This window comes from Lissotriton vulgaris, chromosome 7 (genome assembly GCF_964263255.1).
Source record: "Lissotriton vulgaris chromosome 7, aLisVul1.2, whole genome shotgun sequence".
Taxonomy (NCBI): domain Eukaryota; kingdom Metazoa; phylum Chordata; class Amphibia; order Caudata; family Salamandridae; genus Lissotriton; species Lissotriton vulgaris.
Genome location: NC_141695.1, coordinates 1,005,789,224 through 1,005,808,642, shown reverse-complemented (window position 1 = coordinate 1,005,808,642; position 19,419 = coordinate 1,005,789,224). Strand labels below are relative to the sequence as shown.

General features: G+C 45.3%; 1 protein-coding gene across 2 annotated transcripts in view; it reads right to left on the bottom strand.

Annotated features, from left to right (window-relative positions):
• The window catches only part of SPDL1 (spindle apparatus coiled-coil protein 1), a 387,177-nt gene that overhangs the window by 259,206 nt on the left and 108,552 nt on the right, over positions 1-19,419 (bottom strand). The gene's annotated exons all lie outside the window — the stretch shown is intronic.

The window sequence follows — 19,419 nt, the reverse complement described above, 5'->3', positions numbered from 1 at the left end:
CTGCGGGGATCCAAGAGATCAGATCTGAATGCCCTCACACACCCCAAGGGGTGTCATACTTCATCATTGGGCACTCCTCTTAAGGTCAGCACTGCAATACTCTACCGGCCATTCAGTGGGGGTCTCTTTGGCAGATATCTTTTGATCATTTTGCCATATGTTGAGTGAAAGTGGAGATGCCTTATCAAACGTGTGTTGCTGATTCCAGTTCCTGTTTTTGTTGGTGCTGGAGCTGAATCCGAGCTGAATCTGGGAGCGGCTTCGAACATAGCGGCTGCCGCTGGGGCTGCGGCTGGGAACGTTGTATTGCTGCAAGGCGGGATTGCGAGTGGAAGTAGTGGCGGTAGAGGGGAGTGAAGCCCAGGTGTGTGGTGTGTGCGGCTTTTACAGCCAGTAAAGTACTACCGCCGCCAAAACCATCTCCACCGCCAAATCATTACTGCGGCACCGCCACCATCATCGATGTACTGTGGTGCTATTGTGGTGCTGTGGGCTTCAAGGAAAACATAGGCGGCGGACTATGCAACTACGAAATCACCGCTGTCAGATACTGGTGCAAGCGCCAATAGCCGTGAGCGGGAGATTGTCACCACATGTTTCATTAATTGATCGAGTCTGCCGAATCTGCGTTTGCATTTGCATCCAGGCTACCCAGGCTGCCCGAGTCGAGTGTTGCCCCCGCTTCCTGCCAGCCGGTTTTGCAAGATCTCTGCATGTCCAGGTGCGGGTGGGAGCACAGGCTGACATGCTGATGCTGCTGCCAATCCTGGCAAGGGGAAACAAGGCTGTAAGGTAACAAAGCTGAGGAGGCAGCCAAACATTGTGCGAATTACAAAACCACTGGCTTTGTGGACACAGCAGGGCACCTGTAAGGACGTCTGCAAAAGACTGAACATTTGACCAAACTAATATAAGATCTACAGTGAATCCTTCAAGCAGCATAACTGTCCTGATTTTGCAATCAGAAGTCTGCGTGTGCAAGGAGTTGAGGAGTTCAGCTGAGGAGTTGAGTTGAGCTGAGGATTTGAGGAGCGAACCTCCGAACGCCGCCGAGAACGCTGCCGCTCCTGTCGCTCCTGTTAAATTGAGGGTCAGGCCACTGTAATAACCGACTTTTCCGACCCTGTTTAGAAGGAGAATGATGAATGGTGACTCCAGCCTATTATCCCCTATGGTATGGGGATTAGGACTATAAGTAGGACCTATCCATAAGGCACAGTAGTGCATTTTCGTACCCTTTTCTTTAGATCAGGGCTTATAAGCTAAAGCTAGGGGATAGATATATAAGTATTAGGGATGATCCGTCCTTTTGTAAGAGTATTAGTTCATTTTCTATGGAGTCACACACATTTTGGGCCTTGCAGGCCTTAAACGGGACAGACTCCATCTTGTCATCTGCCCAGTAGCTGGAGAGGCTTTCTAGGTTAAATGTAATGTTTTAGTTTCAAGGTGTTGTTCGCTTGGAGAGAACCGGTTCAGGCTGGCCCTTATCGAAAGACTGTATTTTTCTCCACTCCGAAGACACAACTTCAGGCCGGCCGGCTGGGAACGTGTCCTTGGTACGGGGAGGTACAAGAATTTGGTGGGCGGCAGGTTACTGGCCGTAACTTTCCATGAAGGGACAGCTTTGATATTAGTGAAAGTGTTAGGCACTGAGTCAGTCAGTTCGTAGGCGGCAGCTAGCCGTTAGCATCTCTATCATTAATTATTTCTGCGGCAGACAATCGCCATTTTGAAGTCTGAGAAAAACCGAGACTCTCTGAGAGCTAGAGAGAGAGAGAGAGAGAGAGAGAGAGAGACGGTAGTTAATAAAGAACCAGGTTCCAGTGCCTTGGAGGGAAGCAGAGGAGGTTGAGCCTAGCGGTGCAGACGTGTACTTGTGACGGCTGAGGTGGACCCCCAAGACGAGCCAAGACACAGAGAGAGACGAGACGAGAACCTAGATGACTGCTGAGTCCAAACTTCATATTAACCAGTTGATCTCTGCCCCTTCCCTTGCGAAGCGCGCACCTTAACCTCTATCTTTTCTTTGCAGCCTATATATGTATAGATACATAAATATATATCATGTAGTATTGTGTTTATTCTTTATATTGTAATAAATGCTCCCATTTATTGGTGACCCGACATGTGCCCTGTGTTCTTGTTCAATCGTTGTGGTCTGATACTTCTAGTCAGATGTTATTTACATGAACGGATGTGGATCCCGGTCAGGTAAGGAATGACTGAACAAGTAGGGAGGCAGAAAACAGTTGATGTCAAGAGCAGAAGGCACACTTAATTTGAACACTACACTGATTTCCATTGCCGTAGTTTTACCCTGAGTAGATGATTGCAGATTTCATCCCTGAGGATTCATAGGAAAGTGATCGTCGTTGGTATACGGCGTTAATGAGAGCACCTACGAGTAGGTGTGTAAGTCTGCCGGATTGTAGACTGTGTGTAAATGAGAACACCGGGGGGATACGGTGTATAGACCTGCCGGATTGTAGGTCGTGTGTTAATGAGAGCACCCAAGATTGAGGGGTGTGTAGATCTGCCGGATTGTAGATCGGGTATAAAGGAGAGCACTGGGACTGCAGGCCCACGTGTGTAGACGCGCCGGATTGCGTGTCAAGTGGATAAATGGTACATTATCAGACCTGCCCTAGGGTAGACTAGTCTGGGCTTATGTGGCCGCGAGACTAATAGGTGTGAATAGGATGTTATAAAACCAATGCTTGTTTATTGCTATTTTCCCCATCCCTAGGTACGAGATGTCATACATATGTCTATATTCATTGTAAATACGTTCTAAGGAGGGAGCTGTTTACGTTCCGGCTGGAGTAGAGGGGCTCCTAGGAGCGGATTCCATCTGGTCCAAAAATCTGGTCGGTACATCTGGCGTCACGAACTGTTTACGAAGCCTGTGTGCGCTGTATTGTTTATCTTGCTGGTTTGCGCTCGGCTCGTACGTATTTTCTTTGTTGATATTTGTATATATATATTTTTTGTGTGTTAAAATGTTTTCAAAAAAGAAATCAAAATCTACTTTTAAGTTGCCTCCTGATATTCCCGGCTGGGAGTCAACGCCGTATGAGGCTTTAGCCCGTGAGTGGGCCGATTCTACTGGTCTGAGTGAGAATTGGGTTTCTTGTTTGGAGCAGGCGGAGCCCGCTGATGTGGTTTCTTGCTTGCAAAAAGCGCCAGTAGTGAAGGGTGAGGAGCTTCCTATTTTAGGACGCAGAGGTTGGATTGTGTTGACTGCGTACAGATTGCTGCATGAGAAGCTTACTAAATTGCAGAAGCGGTTTGTTGATATGGAAGAAAAGTTTATTGAAGTGCAAAATGCACATACTCTCTTGCGATGTCAAAATAAATTGCTTGCCGATAAACTCGAAACTTATCAAACTATAGCCGAAAGGGCTGCAGTACGCATTGCGAAATATAAATACAGACACCGTCGTGGTCGTGTGTCTACGCGGAAAGTACGTCTGGTCGTGGCGAAAGCCGGACTGGATTGGAACCCCGACGAGTGGGATGGTAATATCTGGGATTCAAATGATTCTGGCTCCTCGGCTGAGGAGGGTGACAAGCGTGAATCTTCTCGCTCCGGACGTGATTGTAAATCTGCTTCTTGTGACAAAGGTGATATTTCTGGCGATAGTTGTCGCTCTACCCGTTCTGATGACGTATCACGCCCTGATTGTTCTTCTAAATCTAAGGACCGGGCTTCCTCGGAAGCTCTTCCGGAGGTTTCTGCTCACCCTGTGTTTCGACGCAAATTACAACAGGCTCCTGGTATGCCGAATGGTATTCATTTGGATAGTATTGAAGATTTTACTCAACAGGAGGTTAGTGACATTTTACAACGCTTTCGACAGCGACCCGGTGAATCTTTGCTTACGTGGATGGTGCGTCTTTATGAACTTGGCGCTGCCGGTATTATGCTTGATGCTGGTGATGGTTTACGTTTTTGCTCTCTGAGTTCCGATTCTACTGTACAAGATCATTTTCGGAATTATAATGGTGCTGGCCAAATTAGTTTGCTCCAACTTGCGAATGATGGTTGTAACCATAAATATCCTACTGAATCTGATTGGCCTGTCAATGACAAGCCATGGTACACTTTGCGCGATGCGTCGCAACGTTTGAAAGAGGAAGTGATGAAAACTGCGATTTTTCTCAGTACTTCTGACAGATTGTTGGATGGTCTTTTGACGTCTTCTGTGCGTAATCGCATTATCCGTTCTTCGCCTGTTGCTTATAAGCAGGTTATGATGACTTTGTTGATTAATCAAACTGGCAATCCTTTGTCTATGGTGCTGGAATCTGTTCGTCAACTTGGTGAGTTGGGTGAATGGTTTAAACCTGAAAGGCAATCTTGAGGTTCCGTGAGGTTCCGTGACGACTTGAACCCGTGTTTTCAAGTTTGTCGGAAATACATAAAAATGGTATCAGTGAACCGCAAATGATCCATTTAGTATATCCTAGTGTTTCCGCTACGCTACGAGCAAGAGCACTCCTTCCACTGACACATTTCTGATATACACACGGCATCCATCTTAGATCGTGGCTGACCGCCATTTTGTGTTTCCTTGCCCTCACATATGCAATAGCCTCTGATCACTTCATTCACTCCACTTTGATTAAGGACACGTAGCCTTAGCCGGAGAATCACCTCTTACATGACACGTGCACCTTAAACCAGATCACGTTGTAGCTGCATGACTCGACAAAGGCTGCCTCCTCTGCCCGAGGCCAGTCCTGCCAAACTGGTCTTCAAGTCCATTGTACCTGATCATGATTAGGCGGCCGAAGCCGGTAGCCTTGCCCATTTACAACCCACAAACATCTCTTATCCCGCTTTTCTATCTTCTGCACCTGGCTCTGCTCCTTTCCTTCTGGGCCTTTATTAGGGGGAGGTAACGAACTTTACGATGAGGCGGTCCGGCTCTTGAATACAATATTGACAAGGGATTGTGATGGACTGGTGGGAACCCCTCTTCGTGATGTTTGGTATCAGATATTATCGACAGTTCCTGTGTAACGCCAAATATTTATTGTTTAGAGACACAAAGGTTTGGGAATGTACCGACATGTGAAATATTTGCCTAGAGCACAATTTTTAGTATATAAGGAGCAACCCACTTTGTACAAATCGAACAGGCTCCTGGTTACTGCCCGTGTGTAGTATCTATGACTTCTGTGTCCCTGCAGTAATAAACCTTTGGCCTTTGACGCCACCCTCGAGAAGCCCGTGTTTCTGTTCATTTGTGCACCAAGGCAGGTGGGACTCCGGGGTCTTTGGGTGTTGTACCCTGACACCTCTGGACGGAACCAAAAAGTCCAGAACTCCAATTGGCGCCCAACGTGGGGCGACGTCATTCGGTACCGGTCCAAAAGCCTGAAGAGTTCGAGAAGCTTCGTGTGAAGATTCCTGAGGGAGGCGCCCCACTTCATCGATCCCGGCATATCGCAAAAGTGGCCCTGAAGTTCTCTTCCACGAGGGTTCCCGTTCAAGACGGCTGCAGTGGGCCGTTGCCTTGACCGTCGCCCTGTCTTGGACCCGAAGTGGTGCAGTCCTTAGTACGGCGAAACGTGACGGGTTTCTCCTTGGTGACGTCTTCAGTGCCTCAGTTAAGTATTTAGTGATAGCTAGCTGGTTACTTTGTGAGGATTGTTAAAAATCCTTGATCGGTTCTTGGTTTAATTTGGTTTTGTAAGATTACGATAATCTATTTGGTTCAGTTTGGGTATCGATACATTAGTTTGGTTTGGTAGGCCTAAGTTCTTGGTTCGAGTGCACATATTTGTTCCGTGTCTTGTTTGTTTTGTGTTCCGGACTGAAAATGGTAAGTCGGAAAATGTTGTCTTGTTTTAGTTGCAACAGTGACTCACAATTAGAGGACTCTTGTCTGGTTCCTCCGATTGGGACTCCCCTATATGATTTATACTGTAAGTATGGTGTGGGTCCTATAACTTATAATGAGATATGGGTCCGTTATTGTAAGAAGGATGGTGTCCTTAGTTGGCCACTGCATGGTAGTTTTGAACAAGAGATTCTCGACAACTTAGAAGCGAAATTGTTTAGGAAGAAAGCCCGGCCGGCAATGTTTGACTCTTTTCGTTATTGGCGGAAAGAATCCAAACAGAGAGAAATGAAAAGGTTGAAGAAAGAGCAAAAAGAACAAGAAGAGTTAACTCTAGAGCAAGCGACTAAACAGTTGCAGGCTAACGAGTGTGAGAAGGCCATAGATGTGGCCATTAGAGAGCGTAATCTAGCGATTGACAAGTGCTATCCTGCCTTGCCATCGAAAACAGCTAAGATACTAGAGGATCCCGAAAACGATCCTCTGTTGTCTTATCTGTTACGGTCACCTCCACCGTACGCACAAGGTGCTGCGGCTCAACTTGTACCGAATATTCAATTGCCGGTTGCTGGACAACCTGGTGTTCTTGTTCCTCAGAATCTAGTTCCTGTACCTCCTGTGAGTAATGTGAATGTACCTACGGCTCCTCCTCTTCCTGGATTGCCGTCTTCTATACCTGTATCTGTCTCGCTTACACCTAATGTTCCACAAGCTATTTTTGTCGATACTCCTACTGCTTCACAATCTATTCCTACCTCGACTGCATTCTCTATGTCTGCGAGTGTACTAACTCCACTTTCTGTTCGTCGAAGAATCACTGATTCCGTTACTAATATGCTGTCTCCTATATATAAAACCTTGATTAAGACTCCTACTCCTGACTCTGTTCAGAGACGGAGTCAGCTTCCAAGTATTGAGGAACGGGGAGTTTTAGACTCCACGGCTCTCAGATGGATTTCGAAGGGTAGAAGATACAGTACGAGAGATGTGTTAGAGACATTTATGCAATGGGGAGAGCCAACGCAACGGTACGTCTTTGATGAGATGTGCTCGTTGTTACGTGAAGAGATAGAAGAAGACGATGTCGAATCAGATTTGGAAGATTTAATTAAGGTCCAGAAGGAGTTTGCTGCTGGAATGATAGTGGGTGAGAATATTAAACAGGCGATGGAACTTATTTTAAGTTTTAGGATTGATCCATCTCTTCGTTCACCGAGAGAATTAGAGAAAGGTAAATTGAAGCCAAGTCGCCAATATCCAATGAGGGAGGTTCCTCCAATTTGGCGCGAAGCTGTGCAAGCTGATGCAGTGAATGGTATTGCAGCTGCCCCAGCACAGTTTCAACGAGTATGGATACATATTCCGTGGAAGCGAGCAGAAGTACTAGCAGTGAAACAGGCCTTACCAGATCCGCGTAAGAATCCAGCTGGATATTACAAGGAATTGACACAGACAGTTGAGGCTTGTATAATGAACTTAGCCGACATTGATATGTTGTTTGGTAACGTAGTTCCACAACCAGTGTGGGCTAAAATTCGTAGAGAGGATCATCAGGCAGCTTTAGGTGGTGATTGGGCAGCTATCACTGCAGCAGATGGTCAGCAAACGGGTGGTGCAAAACCCGAACCCCTGATTGCTAATCTGCCAGGTAGAATAATTGATTTAATGAAGACTCTGATGCCAGCATTGCGTGTTAATTGGGACAAGTTGTCAGCGTGTAGACAGAAGAAAGACGAAAGTGTCTCTGACTTCTTCACGAGGTTCGAAGAGACTTTTGTAGATCATAGTGGTCAGGATATGAGCACAGAAGGGGGACAAAGACTCTTTGTCGATAAATTTGTGCATAATTTGTTACCTGAATTATGCAATAAATTGAAAGACTCAGAAAGTGCGTGGGCTGTATCTACGACAGCGCAAATACTTGCGACTGCACAGTACTATGAGAATAGGGATAAAGAGGAAAAAGAGAAATCTGAGAAGAAAACGAAAGATTTAAAGACTAAAGTTCTTTTACAGCAGGCGTATCCGCCTCGCACGAACCAGACTAATATGCAACAGAATTCGTATCAAAGGTCAGATTATAGTACATCAAGGCCTCAATATCAGTGGAATCAGTGTGCATACTGTAAGAAAGAGGGTCACTACAAAAATGAATGTCCGATCTTAGCACAAAATAATGCAGCAGCAGCTCAGAGAGGTCGTGGTGGTTTTTTGCAGAATTCTAGAGGTCGAGGGCGAGGTGCTATGCCTCCGCAAACAAATGATCGTCCCTCTAATCACTTTGATCAACGAAACGTACAGTCAGCTCAACAAAATAGATCTCAGCAATATCTTGTTGAAGACTATTGTGAAGTAGATGAGGGTTTTCAACAAAATGGGTACTAGGACAGCCATGGACAGAGAGAGGGAGTAGTATCAGTTCCAGTGGATCAGAGTGGGCCTTATGTCGCAGTAGCAACATCAGGTGTAGTCGAACCGTTTCTGTTGGATACTGGTGCCGCGAAAAGTTCTATAATTCATGCGAAACTCCCTGGCGCACCTTTGTCTGGCTCAACAAATGTTTCCGTAGGTTTTTCAGGCGCCCCTGTGTACAACCCGATATCTGGTCCTTTGTCTATTTCTGTTGGACCGTGTCACTTGAAAGCACCCCTGATTTTGACGACAGGTTGTAATGAAAATCTGCTTGGTTTAGATTTGTTAAAACGACTATATGCGACATTGTACTGTTCTCCGGAAGGGGTACAGCTTACGTTGGGTAAAAGACTCACTTCTCCAATGTACTTGTCAATGGACGCACTCCCGCCGGAGCTACGTTCACTCCCTGATTCTCTTTGGGCGACTGGTCCCAATGATGTAGGTCTACTAGAAATTCCACCGTATGTAGTAACTTTGAAAGCGAATGTAAAATTTCCAAGAATTCCTCAATATAAAATATCGAGTGAAGGTGAGCGTGCACTTTTATTGATTGTGCAAGATTTGATTAAGAAAGGTGTGGTTGAAGAGACTAGAGGAAATGTTTGTAATAGTCCTGTATTGCCGATTCTGAAAAGGACTGACCCTACGAAACCTCCTGTATATAGGTTTGTCATAGATCTCAGAGAAGTTAATAAGATTGTGGTTCCGCAGTTTCCTGTGGTTCCAGACATTACTGCCTTGTTAACATTGATTCCTGCCACAGCCAATTGGTTCTCAGTCATCGACTTGAAGAATGCCTTTTTCAGCATTCCAATAGCCGAGGAAAGCAGAGATATTTTTGGCTTCTGTCTAGGAGGTCGAAGTTTCAGATTTAAACGCGCTCCACAAGGCTACTGTGAGAGTCCATCTATTTACAGTCAAGCATTAAAAAGCCAGTTAGATTCTTTTGTCCTTCCTCCAGGCTCTGCCCTAGTACAGTACGTAGACGATCTTTTAGTGGCTGCCGATGACAAGGAAACTTGCAAAGCAGCTACAATTTCACTATTACATCACTTGTCTAATTTGAATCATAAGGTGTCCCCTTCCAAAATGCAATATTGTTGCCAAGAAGTAACCTACTTAGGTCACCTTTTATCAAAGGAGGGAAGGAAGTTGACCCCAGAGAGAATAAAAGCAATTACGCAAATGAGTGTTCCACGCACACAGAGAGAAGTACGTGCCTTTCTAGGTATTACCTCTTACTGTAGGCAGTGGATTCCAAATTTTTCACTTTTAGCGAAGCCATTGGTAGCTTTGACTGGGAAAAATGTTCCGAGTCCGGTGCCATGGTCTGATGAATGTCAAGAGAGTTTTACTGAGTTACGAAAAGCATTGTGTTCAGCTCCTGTATTGGGTACACCTGATTACAGTAAGCCATTCACGCTCTACGTTCACGAAAGGGAAGGTTGCGCGTTGAGTGTTCTGACACAGAAGTTTGGTGATAAACAACGCCCTTGTGCGTATTTCTCATCAACATTAGATCCGGTAGCCAGAGCGTTGCCTAGTTGTTTGAGGGCTACAGCGGCAGCTGCAGCTTCCATTCGACAATCTGCTGGTTTGGTGATGAACAATATGCTAGTGGTCATGGTTCCTCATGTAGTGGATACACTCATGAACCGAACGAAGACACAACACCTTACTAGTGCGAGATTATCTGGTTACGAGCTGACGTTATTAGCAAGTCATATTCAGATCAAAAGGTGCAATGTATTGAATCCAGCAACATTGTTGCCGACTGATCAAGAGTCGAGTGATTCTGAGCCACATGACTGTTATTTTAAAACGGAGGAAGAGACAAAAGGTCGCATCGACTTGAGGGATACTCCCCTATCCGATCCGGATGGTACGCTGTATGTGGATGGGTCATGTTTTAAATTGGAGAATGGTGATGTGACTGCTGCCTACGCGGTAACAACTTTGAAGACGATTGTGGAAACTGCGAGAGTGAGTCAGAATTCTGCCCAAGCAGCAGAATTAATAGCTCTTACGAGAGCGTGTGTTTTAGCTGAGGGAAAGAGAGTGAATGTGTTTACAGATAGTCAGTACGCATTTGGCGTGGCCCATAGTTTTGGCCGGTTGTGGAGAGAAAGGGGTTTCATTACGTCCCATGGGACTAAGATTCAACATGGTCAGCTAGTTAACGACTTGTTGGAATCTCTAACCTTACCGACTGAAGTTGCGATTGTGAAGTGCAGTGCTCATAAAGCAATCACGGATGATGTTGGTCGGGGAAATGCCTTTGCTGATGAAACCGCTAAACAAACAGCTAGAGACATGATGAGTAGAATGTATGTTGCTACATCTGCAAGATGGATTGCTGAGTCTGGAATGTGTGAAGACACTATGGAAAGTGTGAAAGAGATTCAGAAAGAAGCGACTGAGGAAGAGAAACGTGTATGGAGAGAAAGTACGGGCAAATTGGACTCGAATGGATGTTGGATCGATTTGACAGAACAGCAGCGTTGGATGTTGCCTGATGCGTATGTGCTCGCAGTAGTGACGATGGCGCATGGAGTGGCGCACATAAGTTCTAAAGGGATATGTAAGATGTTAGCTCCGGTCTGGAAGAATGAGGGAATCAGTAAGTGTGCAGAGAGAGTGGTGAAAAATTGTATGGTGTGCTTGATGCATAATCCTGGCAAGGGAACTCCAACTCCAGCTGGTCATTTTGCTCCTCCTTCCTGTCCCTTTGAAGTAATTCAGTTAGACTTCATTCACATGGAACGCTGTAATAATTTAAAATACGTCTTGGTGGTAGTTTGTGCTTTTTCCAGGTGGATAGAAGCATACCCACTAAAGGACAACACTGCTCTATCAACTGCCAAAATTCTTCTAAAAGAATTTTTCCCTAGATTTGGAATGCCACGGATTGTATGGTCAGATAACGGAAGTGAGTTTATAGGGAAAGTTATGCAGAGTGTGTGTGCAGGCCTAGGGCTGAAGCAGAAATTTCATAGTGCGAACCATCCCCAGTCAGCTGGTTTAGTCGAGGGTTACAATGGCACCCTCAAGCTTAAATTAGCCAAAATACAAGCATCCACAGGTTTGGCTTGGCCAGACGCACTTCCTTTGGCCTTGTTATCAACGAGAGCAACAGTGCATTCTAGAATAGGGCTTTCTCCATATGAGATTGTGTTTGGCCGCCCAGCAAATATCTGGGGTGTGCCAAGGCCTAAAAGGTTTTGCTCCATTGAATATCCTATGTTGATAAACTACCTTTACGACTTGACTGCTAAATTAAGTCTTATTCATCAACAGGTCTTTGATGCTTTGCCAAAACCTCCGGAGAGTCCAGGGCATCAGCTGAAACCCGGCGACCACGTGGTGGTCAGAAATTTTGCGAGGACAAAGAATCTTCAGCCTCGCTACATCGGCCCCTTCCAGGTCCTACTGGCGACGAGGACAGCTGTACGTGTTGCTGGTCGCAAGCACTGGATCCACGCTTCTCACGTAAAGCGTGTTCCACTGCCGCTGCCCTACGACGACTGGGTGAAGAAGGGAATTGGTGCCTCCGAATCTGAAATAACTCCGAAATTTGTCCCTTTCAGCGATGCCGATTTGATTACTGACACTTTGAAACTTGACTCTCCTCCTGAAAAGACTGCTTTGAACATTGAACATTTGTCTCCAGCATCAAAAGAAACTTTGCTATCTGCGAACTTAAACTCTGCAACAGCTGCTAGTGATACACTATTTTCCGATCAAACAGTACCAGCAAAGAAGAGATACAATCTTAGAAGCCATAAAACGGACAAATAAAGCAGGCAACTGCATATTGTGATTTTGATATATACATATATATATATTGAACTTTTGCTTTTCAGCCAGGAAGTTTGCTATTGTTTATTGTTTTTAAAAATTGCCTTGCCGTCTGGGTAGCCGTAGGGTCGTGGCTGTGTGCCTAGTTTGAATTTGCAGGGGTCTGACACAAGGTCGATCTTTCTGTTAGTTCTGGGAACTCCCAGGGCTGACAGAGGCATTTTCATCTACGTACACATCATCAGTGGTCGCGAGCGGATTGTAGAAGATGGAACTTCCTGCGCTGCAACGAGAAAATGTGATTTACGTTCGCAGAAACAGACTTAATAGAATTCTTCACAGCAAATGTTTCTTGATGCAATGTGCCGTTACATTTTTGATTGTTTTAGCAACATTGGTGGGTGGAATTGTCTTTAGCATAAATTTGATTTTTGTGCCAGTTTCTACAGTGCCTCCCCTTGATTCAGCTATTTCTACTGTTTCCTCTATACACTCTTTTCACTCGTTTCCTGAACATGAGCAAGCTCGACGCTCAGAATTCATTAATAACACTTTTGTGCAGCTCTTGCACCAACACCAACTGGTGGTTAACACTACAGACTGCTGGGTGTGTGGCTTGATACCTCACACTATGGATAAAGGTATTCCCTATTTGGTTTTGCCTTACAGCTATAATGGATCATTTCAGGCCTTCCAAACCATCTTTGCTTATGCCCTTGAAACCTATCCTCCACGTCCACCACGTTCCACTAAATATAACTCTGCCAACAAAGCCTTAGTCCAGGGAACTATTGACATGGTCAAGGACGTCAATAATACTCCATCTTACCCTAGAGACGAATTGCGAGTATATTTAAGTTGGAATACTTCAGAGTATCGCCTTAGTTTAGGAGAAAGCAAGCGTAAAAGCTCAACTCCAATCTGGGTTGTACCTCACCGAGGTCAGGTCTGTTTGCAAGGTAATGGGAGAAATCCGAGAGCTCAGCTAGGGAGGAGTGAGTGCGTAGAGACTTATGTGTTTCCGGCTAACTCTTCCCCTGCCTTCCTCACTGCTAGGGGTACCTACTTCATTTGTCGAGACAGAGCTTATACATGGTTGCCTGCCGACTTCTCAGGATCATGTTATATTGCTCGATTGTTGCCTCCGACATACACTGCTTTACCGGATTACCACAGAACAAGAGTAGCTAGAGGTGTTTTCAGCAAAGAAGATACTGCTGGTCAGGAAGCTGGAGACTTCTTCAAAGGCTTCCTTCCGTTCTGGGGGCCAATGGCCAATAGTAGAAACATACGTCAGCTAACACGGGTAGTTGAATCTACTATTACCGAAACTGCTGGTGCCCTTAGCAATCTGACAGCTGAGCTTCAGGCAGATAGACTCATGACATTGCAGAACCGTATGGTTCTAGATGTTATACTTGCAGATCGAGGTGGGGTATGCAGAATGATCCAGTCGAGCTGCTGTGTCTTTATTCCTAATAATGCTCCAACAGTCTATGAGGCGATCTCTAAGTTACACAAGATTTCCGATTCCATACATGTAGATGAGGGAAACTGGTCCTTCATGGAGTGGGTTTGGACTCTGATCTCAGCGTGGGGATGGAAGGTTCTAATGGTCATTGGTGTCATCTTAGTATTCCTATTCTCATGTTGCCTGATTATCCAGTGTGGTCCAGCTCTGTGTAGTTTTTGTGCTGCAACCTGTTTTAGGAAACCACCTGCATTTGGAGAAAAGACACGAGAAAGGATGATGATACAACAGCATGTCACTGACCTGATGAGCATAGAACTAGATTCAGACATAGATTGAGTAATTGCCTATGTAAGGGCAAAAGGAGGGTCTGAGGTTCCGTGAGGTTCCGTGACGACTTGAGCCCGTGTTTTCAAGTTTGTCGGAAATACATAAAAATGGTATCAGTGAACCGCAAATGATCCATTTAGTATATCCTAGTGTTTCCGCTACGCTACGAGCAAGAGCACTCCTTCCACTGACACATTTCTGATATACACACGGCATCCATCTTAGATCGTGGCTGACCGCCATTTTGTGTTTCCTTGCCCTCACATATGCAATAGCCTCTGATCACTTCATTCACTCCACTTTGATTAAGGACACGTAGCCTTAGCCGGAGATTCACCTCTTACATGACACGTGCACCTTAAACCAGATCACGTTGTAGCTGCATGACTCGACAAAGGCTGCCTCCTCTGCCCGAGGCCAGTCCTGCCAAACTGGTCTTCAAGTCCATTGTACCTGATCATGATTAGGCGGCCGAAGCCGGTAGCCTTGCCCATTTACAACCCACAAACATCTCTTATCCCGCTTTTCTATCTTCTGCACCTGGCTCTGCTCCTTTCCTTCTGGGCCTTTATTAGGGGGAGGTAACGAACTTTACGATGAGGCGGTCCGGCTCTTGAATACAATATTGACAAGGGATTGTGATGGACTGGTGGGAACCCCTCTTCGTGATGTTTGGTATCAGATATTATCGACAGTTCCTGTGTAACGCCAAATATTTATTGTTTAGAGACACAAAGGTTTGGGAATGTACCGACATGTGAAATATTTGCCTAGAGCACAATTTTTAGTATATAAGGAGCAACCCACTTTGTACAAATCGAACAGGCTCCTGGTTACTGCCCGTGTGTAGTATCTATGACTTCTGTGTCCCTGCAGTAATAAACCTTTGGTCTTTGACGCCACCCTCGAGAAGCCCGTGTTTCTGTTCATTTGTGCACCAAGGCAGGTGGGACTCCGGGGTCTTTGGGTGTTGTACCCTGACACCTCTGGACGGAACCAAAAAGTCCAGAACTCCAATCTCGACCCGAGGGTCGTACCGCTGGGGATTATAAATTCTCTAGGCGTGACATGTTTCTTGCACTTTTGGCTGATGGTGTGAAAAGGGAGGACATCGTTGGTGAACCTAATAATCGCTTGTGGGACATGTTTCGTAAGCGTGGTTTGGATCGTAAGGAGGGTGCCCGTCGAGTACGAAAGAATGATTGTGATCGTGGTTCTGATGACAGTGGCGATGAGAGACATCGTATGGATGCTGATCGCCGTGATGACCGGCGCTATGAACGTGCTGCTTCTCCCCGCCGTGATAATACAAGGGTGAGGGAGAGAGAGAGAGGCAGAGGGAGTGATGATCGTGTCTCTAGTAGGCGCAGAGGTGACAGGAGTTATTCCCCTGATGTTAGACGAGGGGATGATTGCCATAGGCTTTCTGACCGCAATTCACAATTCTTTAAACATGACAATAATCCATTTCGTAATAGAGATGGATATGAACAGGACGTTCTGATCCCGAAGAAAGTTGAAAGCATTTATCCTGATTTGTCTTGGTTGGCTGACCACAGTAAAAATGACTAGGAAATAGGTCAAGCTCCAGTACGTAGGTGGGCTCACAGAGACAATAGACCCTATGTAGATATCGAAATTTTTTGGAAACATCGTAATATCCAAAGGGCCCGAGCGTTGGTAGATACTGGGGCGGAGGCCACTTTAATTCATGGTAAATCTAAGAAATTTAAAGGACAATTTTTCACGATTACTGGTTTGGGTGGAAAAGAGACCCCCGCAGTGCAGACTACACTTGACATGAGAATTGGCAGACTTCCCCGCAAAGAATATTCTGTACTAGTTGTGCCACTCCTGGAATACATAATTGGAATTGACATTTTAAAAGGTATGACTTTGCATTTGGATGATGGTTGTTATCAATTTGGAACGAAACATATTTCGTCCAGACCCGTACGGGTTGGTCGTTTGCGAATGCCCCCCATTCATATTCCTCTGGCTACGAAAGTGGTTTCCCAGAAGCAATACCGTATTCCTGGTGGTCATGAGGAAATTACTGCCACTATTCAAGATTTGGTTGATGCTGGGGTTATAACTCCAATCACTTCTGCTTGGAATAATCCCGTTTGGCCCGTGCGCAAAAGTGATAATTCTTGGCGCATGACTGTTGATTATCGAGAATTGAACAAACACACTCCACATTTGGCTGTTGCAGTGCCAGACATGGTTACTTTAATTCAGCGAATTCAAAAGCATCCAGGTACGTGGTATGCATCGATTGATATTGCTAATGCTTTCTTTTCAATCCCGATTGCCCCGGAGTGTCAGGAACAATTCAGTTTTACCTGGAATGGACGTCAAATGACGTTCCGGAGTCTTCCTCAAGGTTATGTACATAGCCCTACGATCTGTCACCGGCTGGTGGCGGAGCATTTATCTGAAGTGCCTGTTCATCCCCAAATTCAGGTGTGTCACTATATTGATGACATTTTGATTCAAGGTGTGACGCAAGACCAGGTCCAATCCCATTTAGACCAGGTTCTTGACTGTTTACGTGCTAAAGGTTGGGAGGTTAATGCCGATAAATTGCAGGGCCCTTCCCAGAATGTTAAATTTTTAGGAATTAATTGGCATGAAGGTCACAGAGAGGTGATCCCACAGGTGAAACGTAAAATTTTGGATTTTGCTGTTCCGAGGAACAGAAAGGAGGCTCAATGTTTCATTGGCCTATTTGGTTTTTGGCGTCAGCACATTCCTCATTTGAGTCAAATTTTGGCCCCATTGTATCGAGTCACCCGTAAGAAGAATGCGTTTGAATGGGGTGAACCACAACAGAATGCTTTTAATTTGGCGAAAGAAGCTATTCAGTATGCCTTAGATTTGTGGCCTGTGAGCGAGGGTGATGTTGATTTGAATGTTTCTGTGGATGGTCTGTATGCCAATTGGAGTTTATGGCAAAAGCAAGGCAGACAAAAAGTGCCGTTAGGTTTTTGGACTAAAAAGTTACCTGAGACTGGTGAGCGTTATACACCCTTTGAGAAGCAGTTGCTTGCATGTTACTGGGCTCTGGTGGATACCGAACAATTGACTCTGGGTCATACTGTGATTTTGAGACCTGAAATTCCTATCATGCAGTGGGTGTTGAGTTCGCCGAAATCCCATCGAATTGGACATGCTCAAGAGGCGAGTGTGATTAAGTGGAAATGGTACATCCAGGACAGAGCGCGTGTGGGACCGAAAGGTATAGCTGTATTGCATGAACGAGTGGCGCAGGCGCCCTCGGATGACACTGCAGATGAATGTTCTGTGCCTGTGGTTCAGGAATCTCCTGTCAGATGGGGTTAGCCATTTGATGATTTGTCCGTGGAGGACAGAAAACATGTGTGGTTTACAGATGGTTCAGCGAAATTCATTGGCGAAAAACGGCACTGGAAATCGGTTTCTTATAACCCGATCACACAAAAGTTGTTGAGTACAACTGGTGAAGGAAAGAGCAGTCAATATGCTGAGTTATACGAGGTTTATCAAGTTTTGAAGCAAGAATTACCTGGCACATGTCATATTTTCACTGATTCCTGGTCCACTGCTAATGGACTGGCGATATGGTTACCAACTTGGCATTCTCATAATTGGGAATTGCATTCAAAAGTATTGTGGGGAAAGGAATTATGGCAAGAAATTTGGGAACTGCTCCCACAGAGTACTGTGACAATCTTTCATGTGGATGCTCATACCCCGATCGATTCCCTTGACAAATTCTTTCATAACATTGCAGATGAAAAGTCTAAAATTTCTGAGGCAGTGGTGGACATGCAAGACTCTGATTTGGCAGGATTGGCGAAATGGGCCCACCAAAAAGCAGCACATTTTGGAGAGAGAGCCACTAGCAGGTGGGCTTCCGATCGAGGAATTCATATTCCCTTAAATTTGATTAAAGATGTTATTCTGCATTGTCCTATCTGTCAGCATGCTAAAAAAACGATCAGTGCCCCATATTGTTAAAGGCCATTTGCATCGAGGAAAAATGCCCGCTCAAATTTGGCAGATTGATTATATTGGTCCGCTCCCTATGAGCAGGAGTTGCCAGTATATTTGCACAGCTGTTGATATTTTTAGTGGCCTGTTGGTCGCTTTCCCTTGTAAACATGCTACACAAGTCAATACCATTAAAACTCTTGAATTACTAATACTGTATTATGGTGTCCCATTCCAAATTCAATCTGATAACGCATCCCACTTCCGTGGAAGATTGGTGCAGGAATTCTGTGTGGAAAATAACATTGAATGGATTTTTCATATTCCATATTATCCGCAGGCCTCGGGCCTTATTGAACGCATGAATGGCTTGTTGAAAGAACAGTTGCGTAAATTGACCAATGATAATTACCGGAACTGGAAGGATGTTTTATTTCAGGCATTGTTAATTTTAAATAATCGTCCTTTGTTGCATGCTGAATCTCCTTTAATGCGTTTGTTTCCTCCTGCTGTTGATGCAAAACCTAATACGATGTCCCATACTGTAATCTATTGGGAAATTACCCCCGGAGCTTTGCCTCCATGCAGAGCGACCCCAGGTTCCGCAGGCTTGGACCTGCATGCTATGAATGATGCACTTTTGAGAAGTAGAGACCGAATCATTGTTGAAACTGGCATTGGTGTCTGTATACCTGCTGGTAGCTTTGGACTGATTGCCCCTAGATCGGGCCTTGCCTTAAAAGGTGTTCAAGTTCTTGGAGGAGTGATTGACAGCGATTATCAGGGAGAGATTAAGGTTCTCCTGCTTAATAGCAGTGAGCTTGACTTATTGATCAAGAAATCTGACCGTGTTGCTCAGTTGCTGATTATGCCTGTTTTCAGTGGTGAGATTACGAAAGGCTCTGCCCCGACTTTGCTAACGATACGAGGTCAAAAAGGGTTTGGTTCTTCGGACAACCCTGGTGCCAAAATTTGGGTGCAATCGCCTAAAAATCCTCCTGAACAGGCTGAAATTATTGCGACCGGTCATGACAACACCATTTTGGTAATGAAGCCAGGGAAAGATAGCTGGGAAGCTGTCCCAGCTGACAAATGTTACTTACGAGAATGATTAAGGCCTGTGTTTGTATTCTTTCAGATCATTCTCTGGACTGCTGCTGCAGGATGTGCCGGCGTTGGACTCCTTTTGGTCTGCTACGCCGGGAGAGGAGAGGACCCACCGACTTCGGTTGATTGGAGAACCCGAGTTCCGCGTTCCTTCGCTGCGTGGGATGCCTCCGCGAATTTCTGGATTACCCTTGCAAAAAGGGTTACGAACTCTCCACATTTCTGTCTTACCCCTATGAGATCCGTGACTGATATTTTGGCGACCTGTTTGGTTGCTGTCCCTGCCTCCACTGAGACTCTACGGCACATTTTCAATATTTCGAGTGCCCGTCCTAATATTATTTTGGGCGATTTTCCCGCCCATGAATTTTGCCCTTTATGTTCTACCATTTCTGATTCTGCCCTTCCGATTCCTTCCCAAATTACCACCTATAATATTACACAGGGCGATTTGTGTTTTATTTTCACTTG